A 13,196-nucleotide genomic window follows, 5' to 3' on the forward strand; every position below is an offset into this window, starting at 1 on the left:
TGCAGCGCTGGCTGTACACCTGGTCTGCCTCGGGTTAGCGATTCCAGCGCTGGTGATGCAGCGCTGGTCAGCAAGTGTGGACACCACCAGCGCTTTTATTGGCCTCCGGGGTATAAGGAGGTATCCCAGAATTCCTGTCCACAACAAACCAGAAGAATGGCTGAACTCCGATCTCCTCGTAGCTGCTTGCTAAAAAACAAACACAGCTGCTCTGTGCTCCAGCGAGCGAGCCAGCGAAGGCAGGAGAATTGCTTTGGAATGTTCAAAGCTGTTTGCTTGAGGAGAGAGGGGGGAGGGGTAATGTTGAGCAACTGTTTATGTGGTCTGACGACTATTTAGGAGTGCATAATTAGCATTCAGTGAATAAGAGACAGGTGGGGGAAAGGTCAAACCTTTTAAAATGATTGAAGGTAGGCACTGTGTATCTTCCAGACCTTACAACTTGCAAGGCAGGGAGCTGAGAACAGTGTCAGCTCCAAAAATCCACTCTCTCTGTCTCTCCCACGCTCCCTGTCACACTCCACCCCACTCCCCTCTTTTGAAAAGCACGTTGCAGCCACTTGAATGCTGGGATAGCTGCCCACAATGCACCACTCCCAACAGCGCTGCAAATGCTGCAAATGTGGCCACACTGCAGTGCTAGTAGCTGTCAGTGTGGCCACACTGCAGCGCTGGCCCTACACAGCTGTACGAACACAGCTGTAACTACCAGCACTGCAGAACTGTAAGTGTAGCCATGGCCTCAGCTTCAGATTGCAGCCTCAAGGCATCCTTGATCCTTATGGCCCTGCACTGGGCCCCTCTAATAGCCCTGCTCTCTAGCTGTTCAAATTCAGCCTCCAGGCACTGAGCTTCTGCGGTCCAGCCCCGAGTGAAGCTTTCACCCTTCCCTTCACAAATATTATGATGCGTACAGCACACAGCTATAAGCATAGGAATATTGTCACTGGCCATGTCCAGCCTCCCATATAGGCAGTACCAGCTGCCTTTAAACAGCCAAAAGCGCATTCAACAGTCATTCTAAATTTGCTCAGCCTGCTGTTGAACGGGTCCTTGCTGCTATCAAGGTGCCCCGGGTATGGCTTCATGAGCTACGTACGGCATTAAGGGGTAGGCAGCATCTCCCAGGATCACAATGGGCATTTCGACTTCCCCTATCATGAAAGTCCCTGGGAAGAAAGTCTAGGAAGAAAGTCCCTGCTTGCAGCTTCCTGAACAGGCCAGTGTGCCGAAAGATGTGTGAAAGATTAACCAGCCTGCGTTAATGTCTGTGAAATGCCCACGGTGATCCACAAGTGCCTGGAGAACCATTGAGAAATACCCCTTGCAATTAATGTACTCGATGGCTAGGTGATCTGATGCCAGAATTGGAATATGCATGCCATCTATCACCCCTCAACTGTCAGGGAAGCCCATTTGTGAAAAGCCATCCACAATGTCACACATGGTGCCCAGAGTCACGGTCTTTCAGAGCAGGATGCGATTAATGGCCCTGCACACTTCCAGCAACACGTCAACTTTCCCACTCTGAACTGGTTAGCGACCCATTGGTAGCGGTCTGGAGTAGCCAGCTTCTACAGTGCACGTGCTCCTCCAAAGATAGGGCAGCTCTCATTCTCGTGTCCTTGCGCCCATAAGGCTGGGGCAAGCATCACACAGTACCATGAATGTGGCTTTTCTCATCTAGAATTCATCCCACCTCTCATTTGGGCTCCAGCATAGCAACATAAGAATGGCCATACTGGATCAGACCAATGGTCCATCTAGCCCAATGTCCAGTCTTCTGGTGTTGGCCAGTGCAATGTGTTAATGCCCACCCTAGGGGCATCTTTGTGGATACAAGCTTACCAAAGCTTCAGCTCAGAACAAGCATGTTCATACTATGTTCAGTTTCCTTTCTATACAGATCAGGAGTCTTTGATCTGGAGTTCCCAGAAGCAGGTAATTAGAACACAATGTGCCACTTTCCTCAAGGCATATCTTCAAAGAGTTGGCTTTGGAGGGGAAGAATTGGCATTCCTCTCACCTCAGGATATTTCCTAAGGAAATCCCCTTCACGGATATTGTTCCAAAAAGCCCTTTGAACTGCCACATACCTCCAGAGATTGCATAAATCTTGTCATTCTACTCAAGAAATTCCATGCAATCTCAATACACCACTGTTTGCATTTGTAATACAGTGAACTCCAAAGGAGTAAACCCTAAGTCACTAAGGTTTAACTGAATTCAATAAAGTTTATCGTAATTCCATAAGATTTGTTCAGGATATTACAGGAAACTGTCAGCCTGTCACCCAGGCTCTCTGGACGCTGCCATAACACCAATGATAACAAACAGATATTGACAAACTGGAGGGAGTTAAAAGCATTTATGACGGAATGATTAGAAAGATAAGAACTAGTTACATCTAGCTTCTCAAAGCATTGACACCTCCATGGCTACTCTATAATTGCCTCTGGTCCTTGAGTGTGCAAACACCAAGGAGGGATTGGAATTATTTAGTGAATATAAGAACAAAAGAACATCCATACTGGGTCAGACCAATGGTTTTTCTAGCTCAGCATCCTGTCTCCTGATTGTGTCTGGTGTTAGGTGCTTCGGAGGGAAGGAACAGAACAGGGCAATTTGGAGTGATCTATTTCCTGACATCCCATCCCAGCTTCTGGCAGTTCATAGAATCATAGAATATCAGGGTTGGAAGGGACGTAAGGAGGTCATCTAGTCCCACTCCCTGCTCATAGCAGGACCTAATCCCCAACTAAATCATCCCAACCAGGGCTTTGTTCAGCCTGACCTTAAAAACCTCTAAGGAAGGAGATTCCATGACCTTCCTAGGTAACCCATTACAGTGCTTCACCACTCTCCTCGTGAAATAGTGTTTCCTAATATACAACCTAAACCTCCCTTGCTGCATCTTGAGACCATTACTCCTTGTTCTGTCATCAGGTACCACTGAGAACAGTCTAGGGCCATCCTCTTTGGAGCCCCCCTTCAGGTAGTTGAAAGCAGCTATCAAATCCCCCCTCATTCTTCTCTTCTGCAGACTAAACAATCCCGGTTTCCTCAGCCTCTCCTCATAAACCATGTGCTCCAGCTCCCTAATCATTTTTGTTGCCCTCTGCTGGACTTTTTCCAGTTTGTCCACATCCTTCTTGTAGTGTGGGCCCCAAAACTGGACACAGTACTCCAGATGAGGCCTCACCAATGTCAAATAGAAAGGAATGATCACATCCCTTGATCTGCTGGCAATGCCCTTACTTATGCAGCCCAAAATGCCTTTAGCTTTCTTGGCAACAAGGGCACACTGTTGATTCATATCCAGCTTCTCATCCACCATAACCCCTAGGTCCTTTTCTGCAGAACAGTTGGAAGTTTAGGGACACTCAGAGCATGGGGTTGCATCCCTGACCATCTTAGCTAGTAGCCACTGATGGACCTCTCCACCATGAACTTATCTAATGCTTATTTTACTGCAGTGAAGGGAATATCGACAGAAAGACTGGAATTAAATCAGTCCAGTGTGGTTTGTATATGTTTACCCATCAGCATGGTGTCTGAGAACATAAAGAACTGTGCTGGAGAAGTCTGTCTCTGACAATCCTGATCCAACGCCCATTAAAACCATTGGGAGATTTCTATGGGCTTCAAAGGTTTTTAGATCCAGCCATAAGGAAGAGGGGAAAAGCCCCTTAACATGGAGCTTTAAAAACAACTGTAGATTGAGTAAATCCCCAGAAATGGATTGTAATGAACAGTGCTGCACTGGCAGAGGGGGTGGGAGAGACAGATCTAACCTAGGTGATGAGCGCTAGATAGGATAAACCCTAGGTAGGCTTTCAGATACCTCAGTGATGGGTGAAGTAGGGAACTCTAGACAGATCTAATCTCTCTGTCTATCCAACAGGGGATGACAAACAGATTGGATAAACCAGAAATCATAGACTATAAAGCCTCGAGGGACCACTGTGATCATTTAGTCCAGAGGATCTCAAACTGAGAGGGGCGCGAAATGTATTCGGGGGTGGGGGGCATGAGAAGCAGCCACCCAGCGCTCTCTGGCTGCCCAGCTCTGAAAGCAGAGTGGTATTCATATCAGTACAGGCACTTGTGTGGCAGTGGGAATAAATTACTACAGATACAAAGAAGTAGGGGCACGATCAAGTAAGTTTGAGAACCACTGATCTAGTCTGACCTCCTGTATGACATAAACCATAGGACTTCTCTGAATTAATTCCTGTTAAAACTAAAGCAGCATCTTGAAAAAAATATCCAATCTTGATTTAAAAATGGCCAGTGATGGAGAATCCACCACCTCTTTTTGGAGGTTGTTCCAATGGTTTATTATCCTCTCTACTCAAATTTGTGCCCTTTAACCTTCTCTGTGTTAACCTAACTTGATTGAGCTCCTTAGGTCTAACACTGTAAAGCAGGTTTTCTCATCCGTTAATCATTCTCATGGCTCTTCCCTCTAAACCAGTGGCTCTCAACCCTTCCAGACTACTGTCCCCCTTTCAGGAGTCTGACTTGTCTTGTATACCTGCAAGTTTCATTTCACTTAAAAATGACTGCTTACAAAACCAGACATAAAAATACGTAAGTGTCACAGCCAAACTAGTACTGAAAAATTGCTGACTTTCTCCTTTTTACAATATGTCATGGAGTCCCTGGGCGATGCTCTGGAACTGCTCCCCACAAAGCCAGTCGGGACCTTGGGTAGCCTCCTCTCCCTTGGAGCAGACTTTTTCAGGGCAAGAAGCTCACACGTCTTCACCTCCTGGGTCTCTCCTTGAAGCATTCAGCATCCTCTGCCCCTCCGTGCGCTTCTCACCGCAAGCCCGCCCCAGCAGGGTCCTGGGGAAGCCACAGGGTCCTGCACCCCCACTTTGCAGTCAAACATGACTCTCAGCCAGCCAGTAAAACAGAGGTTTATTCGATGACAGGAACATGGTCTAAATCAGAGCTTGTAGGTACCACAAACCGGACCTCTTGGCCGGGTCCATTCTGGGGGCAGTGAGCCAGATCCCCACATCTGCACTTCATTCCTCGTCCCCAGCCAGCTCCAGAGTGACACCCCCTCCAGCCCCTTCTCCTCTGCTCAGTTCCTTTCCCGGGCCAGGAGGTCACCTGAACTCTTTGTCTCCCACACCTTTAGCATCCCCTTGCAGGGGGTGAAGGGCCTGGCCATTAGTTGCTACGTGACAGAGGGTCAGCCAGCAACTGAGGCCCCCACGTAGTATTCAGAGAAAACATTAAGAACATTCCCAGTTCATCACACCATATAACTATAAAATAAATCAATTGGAACGCAAATATCATACTTACATTTCGGTGTATAGTACATAGAGCAGTATAAACAGGTGATTGTATGAAATTTTAGTTTGTACTTACTTCATCTGTTGTAAAACTAGGCAAATATCTTGATGAGTTGATGCACCTCATGGAAGATCACCGAGTACCCCCAGAGGTACATGCATCCCTGGTTGAGAACCACTGCTCTTAACCATCTCCAATTTATCAACATCCTGCTTGAACTGTGGATACCAGAACTGGACACAGGAGTCCAGCAATGGTCTCACCAGTGCAAAACACAGAGGTAGAATAACCTCTTACTCCTACTCAGTATTTCCCAAGGATTGCAATGTTGCACTTGTGTGCCATTGATTATCCACCAGAAGTCCCCAAGTCATTTTCAGAGTCACTGTTCCCCAGGATGGAGACACCCCGTTATATTCTCAGATACTATAGTGATGGCTGTGATATACAAAACTAGATATATCCTCTCTATCTACCTCTTGCGCCTTTGATTCTGAGATAATGGATTTCCCTGTGGACTTTTTTAATCGCATCATTATAACATCATCTCCTAGATTTAAAGCTTTGGGTTCCTATCCTATCTTACACAACCCAGCACCACCATAGCCTCAGAAACTCTCCCTCTCAATGCCTATGACTGTGGTGATGTTCTTAGATGAACTCAGTGAAATGACCTTATAAAATGGTAATCCAACTCCTGAGGTATTTGTTTTTCAAATTCTGTACAACGCGGTCAATTTACAATGTTCCAGGGTGTGTCTGTCTTGTGTAACAAACACCACAGGGCAAAGACAAATTAACATGATGCTAATCATCCATCCCGGGAGGAGATACTACTGTGCTTTGAAAAATAGTGTGGGCGGGTGTGGAGAAGCTGTCCTTAAGTAACGTGAACATGTATTTAGCTAAGATGTCATAAGAGAAAGTACTGAAATACCCCTGCACGATTGCACGCACACATATACACACACACACCTTCACCATGTTCTTATGAGCCTGTAGAATATGTTGTGGTGTAGCATTTAACCTGTTTGCAAGCATCTAAGAAGGAAGACAACATGGCTGAAAGCCTGAGGAGACTTGGGTTCTCAGACCTGCCTCTGCTACTAACCAGCTGTGTGAGCTTGGGCTAGTGTGTGTACCTCAGTTTCTCCAACTATGTCATGGGGAGATCAGCAATTACTCTGCTTTAGGAAAGGCCTTGAGATCTGTGGCTGAAAAGAGCTAAGTATTATGATGTTGTGAAAAATAGAGCTGGGGGTAGGGTTGCCAAGCCTCCAGGATTGTCCTGGAGTCTCCAGGAATTAACAATGAATCTTTAATTAGAGATTATGTCAAGTGATGAAACCTCCAGGAATACGCCTGACCAAAACTGGCCACCCTAGCTGAAGGGGGCCATTAATGGGGCAGTGATTGTGAGCAGGCCTGATACCTTTATCTTGACTTAGTGTGAGTAATCATTCAGGCTACGATTTGTCACAGCAGTCACGGATTCCGTGACTTTACCAAACCTCTGGGACTTCTTTGGCTTCAGCTGTCCATGGCTGAAGCCGGGGCTGGAGGTGGGACTGTGTGCCCCTGCCCTGCTGCTGGGGCTGGAATCAGGACTGGGCACCCCTGCCCTGCGGCTTGCAGTGGGGGCTGGAGCTGGGGTTGGAGCCAGGACTGTGTGCCTCTGCCCCGCAGCCAGCCCCAGAGTGCGGGTTGTGTGCCCCCCATGGTGGGGGGGCTCGGCTTGTCAGTCCTTGCCCTGGGACTTCAGCTGTCATTCCTCCCCCCTCACTTAGCCCTCCCGCCCCCCCCCGGTTGTTTTTAGTAAAGTCACAGACAGGTCACGGGCGCCCGTGAATTTTTGTTTATTGTCTGTGCCCTGTCCACAACTTTTACTAAAAATAACCGTGACAAAATCTCAGCCTGATTAATCACAACTGGGAGCCATTGTGTCTTGAGCATAGCACTCTACGTTCTCATTGTGTCTCGTTAACGCTGGCTCTTGCGAATAACCTGGGATCTAGAGGCAAACTCACTGACTAACTTCCTCCCTTTGCCATCTATTCTCTTCAGCGTCTTCCACGACATCTGTCCCCTTGGTATCTGAACACCTGCCCTTCGGGTTGTATTTTGCAAGGAAAAGAGCTAGGAACTTTTGCTTTCATGAAAGCCACGTTTAGCCCTGACCCAGCCAAGTCCCCAAAGCAGTCAGGACCGAATCTGCTTCACAAAATCCAAGCTCTATCAATCACCTTCCTGCATCATTTCTGCTCCCCTTTGCCCGAATTCCTGCTTCACTCCTGGATCCCTTGTGTTTGTATTATGACCCTGCCTGCACTATTGGTTCCAGTTTTTGAAAATTTCCGTGAGATCCCTTCCGAGTCTCCAGTTGTGCAACCACAAAGACGTTACTCCTTCGCTATGATCTTCCAGCTTGATACAATCTTTGCTGCCCTTTGTTCCATTCTCGCCTGGGCTGTAATCTCCCTGTGGTCTGGTGATGGGGATTGCCCAAGGAATTCTAGCTTGGGCGGAGAGGGGACACCTGCGGCGGTAACAGCGTCACCTCTGTCCTTTAAAGGGCTCGATTTGCAAGAGGAGGGGCATGCTGGCATGTAGAATATGCTCAGTGCAAAGTGCAATAAGGACACATCCATGCAGACCCTCAGAGCATCCTCTGCCGTGATGTCCGAGCCAGGTCTGGGCCTGTGTGTGATTAGACGTGTCCAACAGATTCAGGGTTTTATAAAAGGAGGGGAAATAATAAAATCTAAACCAAGCACCAGACCCCAGAGGCTCCATTAGGAATGTCCCCATTGCTACTGATTTTACCCAGAAGACGCTCGTGTTCTTCAGTGAAGGGAAGCAGTCAAACAGCTTCAGATAAGCCAAGTGGTGGGGGTTCTGGAGACATGTCAAAGTACAGAAACAGCCAGCGCTAGACAGAATACAGGGCTGCTGTATAGAATCGCTCCACTATGCACTTGTACCTATTAGGGAGAGGCAGCAAAGTGTAGTGGTTAGAGCTGGGGTGGGCCTGGGTTCTATTCCTGACTGCTAGTGACCTTGGGCAAATTGCTGCATGCCTCAATTTGCCCATCTATAAAACAGTGGATGAGAACCCCACAGCACTGAGATCACCAAATGGACTTAGATGCGAGCTATATTAATGCTGCAAAGGAATATTATGAGATTTGTATGTAAACACCACTTAGCTCAGTGGGAAATGTGTTGCATGAGCTGTGGCATGCAAGCGGGAAGTAAAGTGTGCAAAAGAGCATGTGCAGAGAACTGCCACGTGCACTGATGCTGCAGGTGCAATTCTGAACATAATTCTTCTTTTTTTCTGTGCAATTTTGCAGACTGGACCCCTCAACTGAGCATTTTCCTGCACACCTCAGAAAAGGAGGTCTATTTGGTAAATCTCATTTTAAATCAGTATTTCCCAAAGCGTGGGGAACAAACTGAAGTTCTTGCCAAGGGTGCAGTATGGAGAGACCTCTATTGTTTTCCAGAGTCAGTTTTCATTTTAGTCAAAACATAATTAGTCTTATGGCTGTGAAAACAACCTTCAAAATGTGACACAAGTTTAGCTGATGCAGCAATGTCTGCCTGAGTTTGCAGAGTGCCTGAAACAATAGCTTTCAATGGGTGCTATTAGATGCCAGAGATGCTATTTTAACTCCCATTTTGTTAATTATTTCACTGCTCATCAAAGCAGGTAAGAAAGGAGAGGAAGGATTATATTATGATGATCTACATCAATATTTCCCAAACTGGGGACATAAAGGAGCACAGAAGATGTATACAAATTGAGAAATTTTGACCTTTTTTCAGAAGAACAAATTTGGTTTTCTTTTCCTAAAGGGGGCTCAACTTTTAATAGTTTCAGAAATGCTGACTTAAATTATCGTGTTTCATAAGCTTATAAATAGAAGTAGACAGGAAATGGTTTTCCCATCATGTGAATTTTTTCAGGGTATCAAAAAAACTTCCTGTCCTGTATCAGGAAGGAATGTGAAAAATCTCAGAAAATTTCATGTACCAAAAATATGAAAATGATTTTGTTTGGGGTCAATCAAAATGTTTTGTGTCAATAATTTCAAAACATTTCATTTTGATTGCAACCATTTTTTTCTTGGAGTCTAAATTTATTAAAATAGCTAAATTAAAATTTGCTTTGACTCAACAAACCCAGAATTTCTAGTTCAATAATGTCAAAACAGGATGTTTCTACAATTTTAAAACTTTCTTTCCAAAATTGTTGGAGGCGGGAGATTTGCGAAAACCAATCCCATTTTGTGAAGTTTCACAAATCAGTATTTTGGGGGTGAAAAAACAGTTTGTTGAAAAATTCCTAACTGGCTCTTCTCACAAGTGATCTTTTGAACAGGAACACCTGACTCAGAGGACATAAATCCTGCTGCTGTCTCAGACTCTTGTGAACATAAGAACGGCCATACTGAGTCAGATCAATGGTCCATCTAAACCAGTATCCTGTATTCCCACAGTGGCCAATGCCAAGTGCTTCAGAGAGAATGAACAGAACAGGTAATCGTCAAGTGATCCATCCTCTGTCACCCATTTCCAGCTTCTGACAAACAGAGGCCAGGGTCACGCAGAGCATGGGGCTGCATCCCTAACTAGGATGACCAGATGTCCCGATTTTATAGGGATGGTCTCGATTTTTAGATCTTTTTCTTAAATAGGCTCCTATTACCCCTTACCCCCTGTCTCGATTTTTCACACTTGCTGTCTGGTCACCCTAACCCAGACCATCCTGGCTAATAGCCATTGCTGGACCTATTCTCCATGAATTTATATAGTTCTTTTTTGAACCCACATATACTTTTGGCCTTCACAACAACCCTTGGCAAGAAATTCCACAGGTTGACTGTGTGTTGTGTGAAGTACTGTACTTCCTTTGGTTTGTTTTAAACCTGCTGGCTATTATTTTCATTGGGTGACCCCGGGTTCTTGTGTTATGTGACAGAGTAAATAACACTTCCTTAATCACTTTCTCCACACCAGTCAAGGTTTTATAGACCTCTGTTATATCCCCTCTTCATCGTCTCTTTTCCAAGCTGAAAAGTCCCAGACTTGTGCCTCTCAGTTTACCCTACCAAGGCTGTCTCTTGATCTTGCTGTCTCTCCCCTACCTGTGTCTTACAAGCACCATGATCCACTCATGGACATTCTCCTGCACTGGAAAGCTGAAAGGTCAGCAACATTGAAGTTAGACAAACTGGAAGCATGCCCGTTTCCTGGGAGCTCCTATCATAACCTAGTCCCAGATTTGGACCTTAGCGTCCAAAATATGGGGGTTAGCATGAAAACCTCCAAGCTTAGTTACCAGCTTGGACCTCGTAAAGCTGCCACCACCCAAAAAATTAGACTGTTTTGGGGCACTCTGGTCCCCCCAAACCTTCCCTGGGGACCCCAAGACCCAAATCCCTTGAGTCTCACAACAAAGGGAAATAAACCTTTTCCCTTCCCCCATCCAGGTGTTCCTGGAGAGATACACAGAAACAAGCTCTGTGAATCTAAACAGAGGGATTCCACCCTCCCCGTTTCCAGCCTTGGAAAACAGAAGTACCGAGAGCTAATCTCTCTTCCCCCCTCACCCAGAGGGAATGCAGAGTCAGGCTAGTAAATCTAACACACACAGATTTCCCCCTGACTTCTTCCTCCCACCAATTCCCTGGTGAGCACAGACTCAATTCCCTGGAGTTCCCCACTAAAGAAAAACTCCAACAGGTCTTAAAAAGAAAGCTTTATGTAAAAAGAAAGAAAAATACATAAAAATGGTCTCTCTGTATTAAGGTGACAAATACAGGGTCAATTTCTTAAAAGAAATATGAATAAACAGCCTTATTCAAAAAGAATACAATTTAACACATTCCAGCAACTACACACATGTAAATACAAAAAAAACCAAAACAATAACCCCTATTGTATTATGATCTCTGTACTAACAACTTGGAAACAGAAGATTAGAAAGCAGGAAACAGAAATCCTCCCATAGCCGAGAGAGAGACAGGCAGAAGACCAAGAACAAAGGACACACACACACTTCCCTCCACCCAGATTTGAAAAAGTCTGGTTTCCTGATTGGTCCTCTGGTCAGGTGCTTCAGATTACCTCTTTCCAGGTGTAAGAGACATTAACCCTTAGCTATCTGTTTATGACAGCTCCAGACACTGAGCCCTGGTCTACACTGGGCGGGGCAGGGGGGGGGTGTCAACCTAAAATATGCCGACTTCAGCTACGTGAATAGCGTAACTAAGGTCGGCGTATCTTGGGTCGACTTACCTGGCCGTGAGGATGGCGGCAAGTCGATTGCTGCCACTCCCCTATTGACTCCACTTCTGCCTCTTGTGAACTGGAGTTCAAAAGTCGATGGGGAGCGCTATCGGGGGATCAATTTTATCGTGTCTACATTAGACACTATAAATCGATCACCGATAGATCAATCACTACCCACCAGACCTGCCCTGAGACTCACTAGGGAGATACATGATGACTGAGCAATAAGTGCCCCCTCTGCGTGGTGTTTCTCAGTCTCTGGATCTTCCTCTTGTTTCCTGGCTGGATCTGTCCATTCTCACAATCAGTCTGGCCTGTTTCCATCCCTTCTGCCAACTCTCCCATTATTTACTGCATCTTCTCTGGGAGTGCAACCTCCTCCCCGGGGATAATATTATTAATTTATTATTGTAATTCCTCTAGGGGCTCTTGTTATAGACCTGGATCCCACTGTGGGAGGCACTGTATAATTTATAGGTGCCATCCTTCCCAGGGCAACATTCACCAGGGAGGAAATTCACCTCATGCAGAGAGGCCAGAACAATGTCTAACCACCACTTGAGTCCCCCATAGACTTCAATCGGACTCAAGTCGTGCCTCACCCTTGGGCAGGCTCCCTGCACAAGGATGAATGTCACCTAGCAGATGGGCCATGGCAGTGCAGACTTACCGTCAGCCCTTAACTGGAGGGAACACCTCTGGAGTGAAAGGGGAGTGCACTGACCAACCTCCTAGCATCAATTCAGGGCACTGCCACTGTCTCATGAGTTAGTGCAATCCATTGCCATTGCTTTATTTTGAAGCCCATCATTCATGCCTACTCTTTCCTCAGCACGTACTAAGGAATTAAATAACTGTTCCCAATAAATCAGGGAGGGAGGAGAGGCCAGGGGAAGGGACCTTTTTCAATGCATACTTGACATTAATGTGGAGAAGGTAGAGGGGAAGGATAGCTCAGTGGTTTGAGCATTGGCCTGCTAAACCCAGGGTTGTGAGTTCAGTCTTTGAGGGGGCCATTTAGGGAAGTGGGGTAAAAATCTCTCTGGGGACTGGTCCTGCTTTGAGCAGGGGGTTGGACTAGATGACCTCCTGAGGTCCCTTCCAACCTTGATATTCTATGAGAGATGGTAGGAAGCTATTAGAAAAGGCATCAGCTGCAGGGGAGAAGGCTCTCGTCCCACCAGCTCTGTTGAGATGACAGAAGAGGTCAGAGCTAAGGGACTGGGAGGGAGAGGAGAGGGAGGTAAAGAAAGAGACAGCAATGTCAGGCATTCCCAACCCAGAATCTGAAATAAAGCCCTGATTCAGCAAAGCACTTAACAGCATTGCTCAAGTCCCACAAAGTCTTATGCATGCACTGCAGAGTGCACAGCTTAGTGTTAGTGCCCATGTTAGTGTCACAGCCCTAGGCAGTGTTTGCCCTGGCCTCCATGTTCAGGAAACGAGCATACACGTACTCTCAAACAAGAAGCATTTCCCCGAAAGTAACCGTTGGGGCTAGGCAAATTTTGTGGTCAGCCAGTTCCTGACAGCCCCCCCCATGAGGGTGGTAACGAGACATCTGTAAATCTCCTAATTAGGAGAAA

The 13,196-nt window shown here is 46.2% G+C and overlaps 1 protein-coding gene and 1 long non-coding RNA gene across 6 annotated transcripts in view; one reads left to right on the forward strand and one right to left on the reverse strand.

The window, feature by feature from the left end:
- The window catches only part of LOC127045386 (lymphocyte antigen 6E-like), an 810,322-nt gene that overhangs the window by 676,650 nt on the left and 120,476 nt on the right, over nucleotides 1-13,196 (reverse strand). The window contains exon 3 of one of the 3 annotated variants that reach the window (XR_007772664.1): nucleotides 4,627-4,639. The exons of the other annotated variants lie outside the window; for them this stretch is intronic. The gene's annotated coding sequence lies outside the window, so the exon portion shown is untranslated. Of the gene's footprint in view, nucleotides 1-4,626; nucleotides 4,640-13,196 lie in introns of those variants that run through there. 3 annotated transcript variants of the gene reach the window in all.
- Nucleotides 7,227-13,196, forward strand: part of LOC127045433 (uncharacterized) — a 29,078-nt gene continuing 23,108 nt past the window's right edge. For 2 of the 3 annotated variants that reach the window (XR_007772703.1, XR_007772705.1), the window contains exons 1-2: nucleotides 7,227-8,722; nucleotides 9,698-9,855. This is a non-coding gene — a long non-coding RNA (uncharacterized LOC127045433). The remainder of the gene's footprint in view (nucleotides 8,723-9,697; nucleotides 9,856-13,196) is intronic. The other variant, XR_007772704.1, reaches the window with a different exon arrangement.

The sequence above is a fragment of the Gopherus flavomarginatus genome, chromosome 2, assembly GCF_025201925.1.
Source record: "Gopherus flavomarginatus isolate rGopFla2 chromosome 2, rGopFla2.mat.asm, whole genome shotgun sequence".
NCBI classification, from domain to species: domain Eukaryota; kingdom Metazoa; phylum Chordata; order Testudines; family Testudinidae; genus Gopherus; species Gopherus flavomarginatus.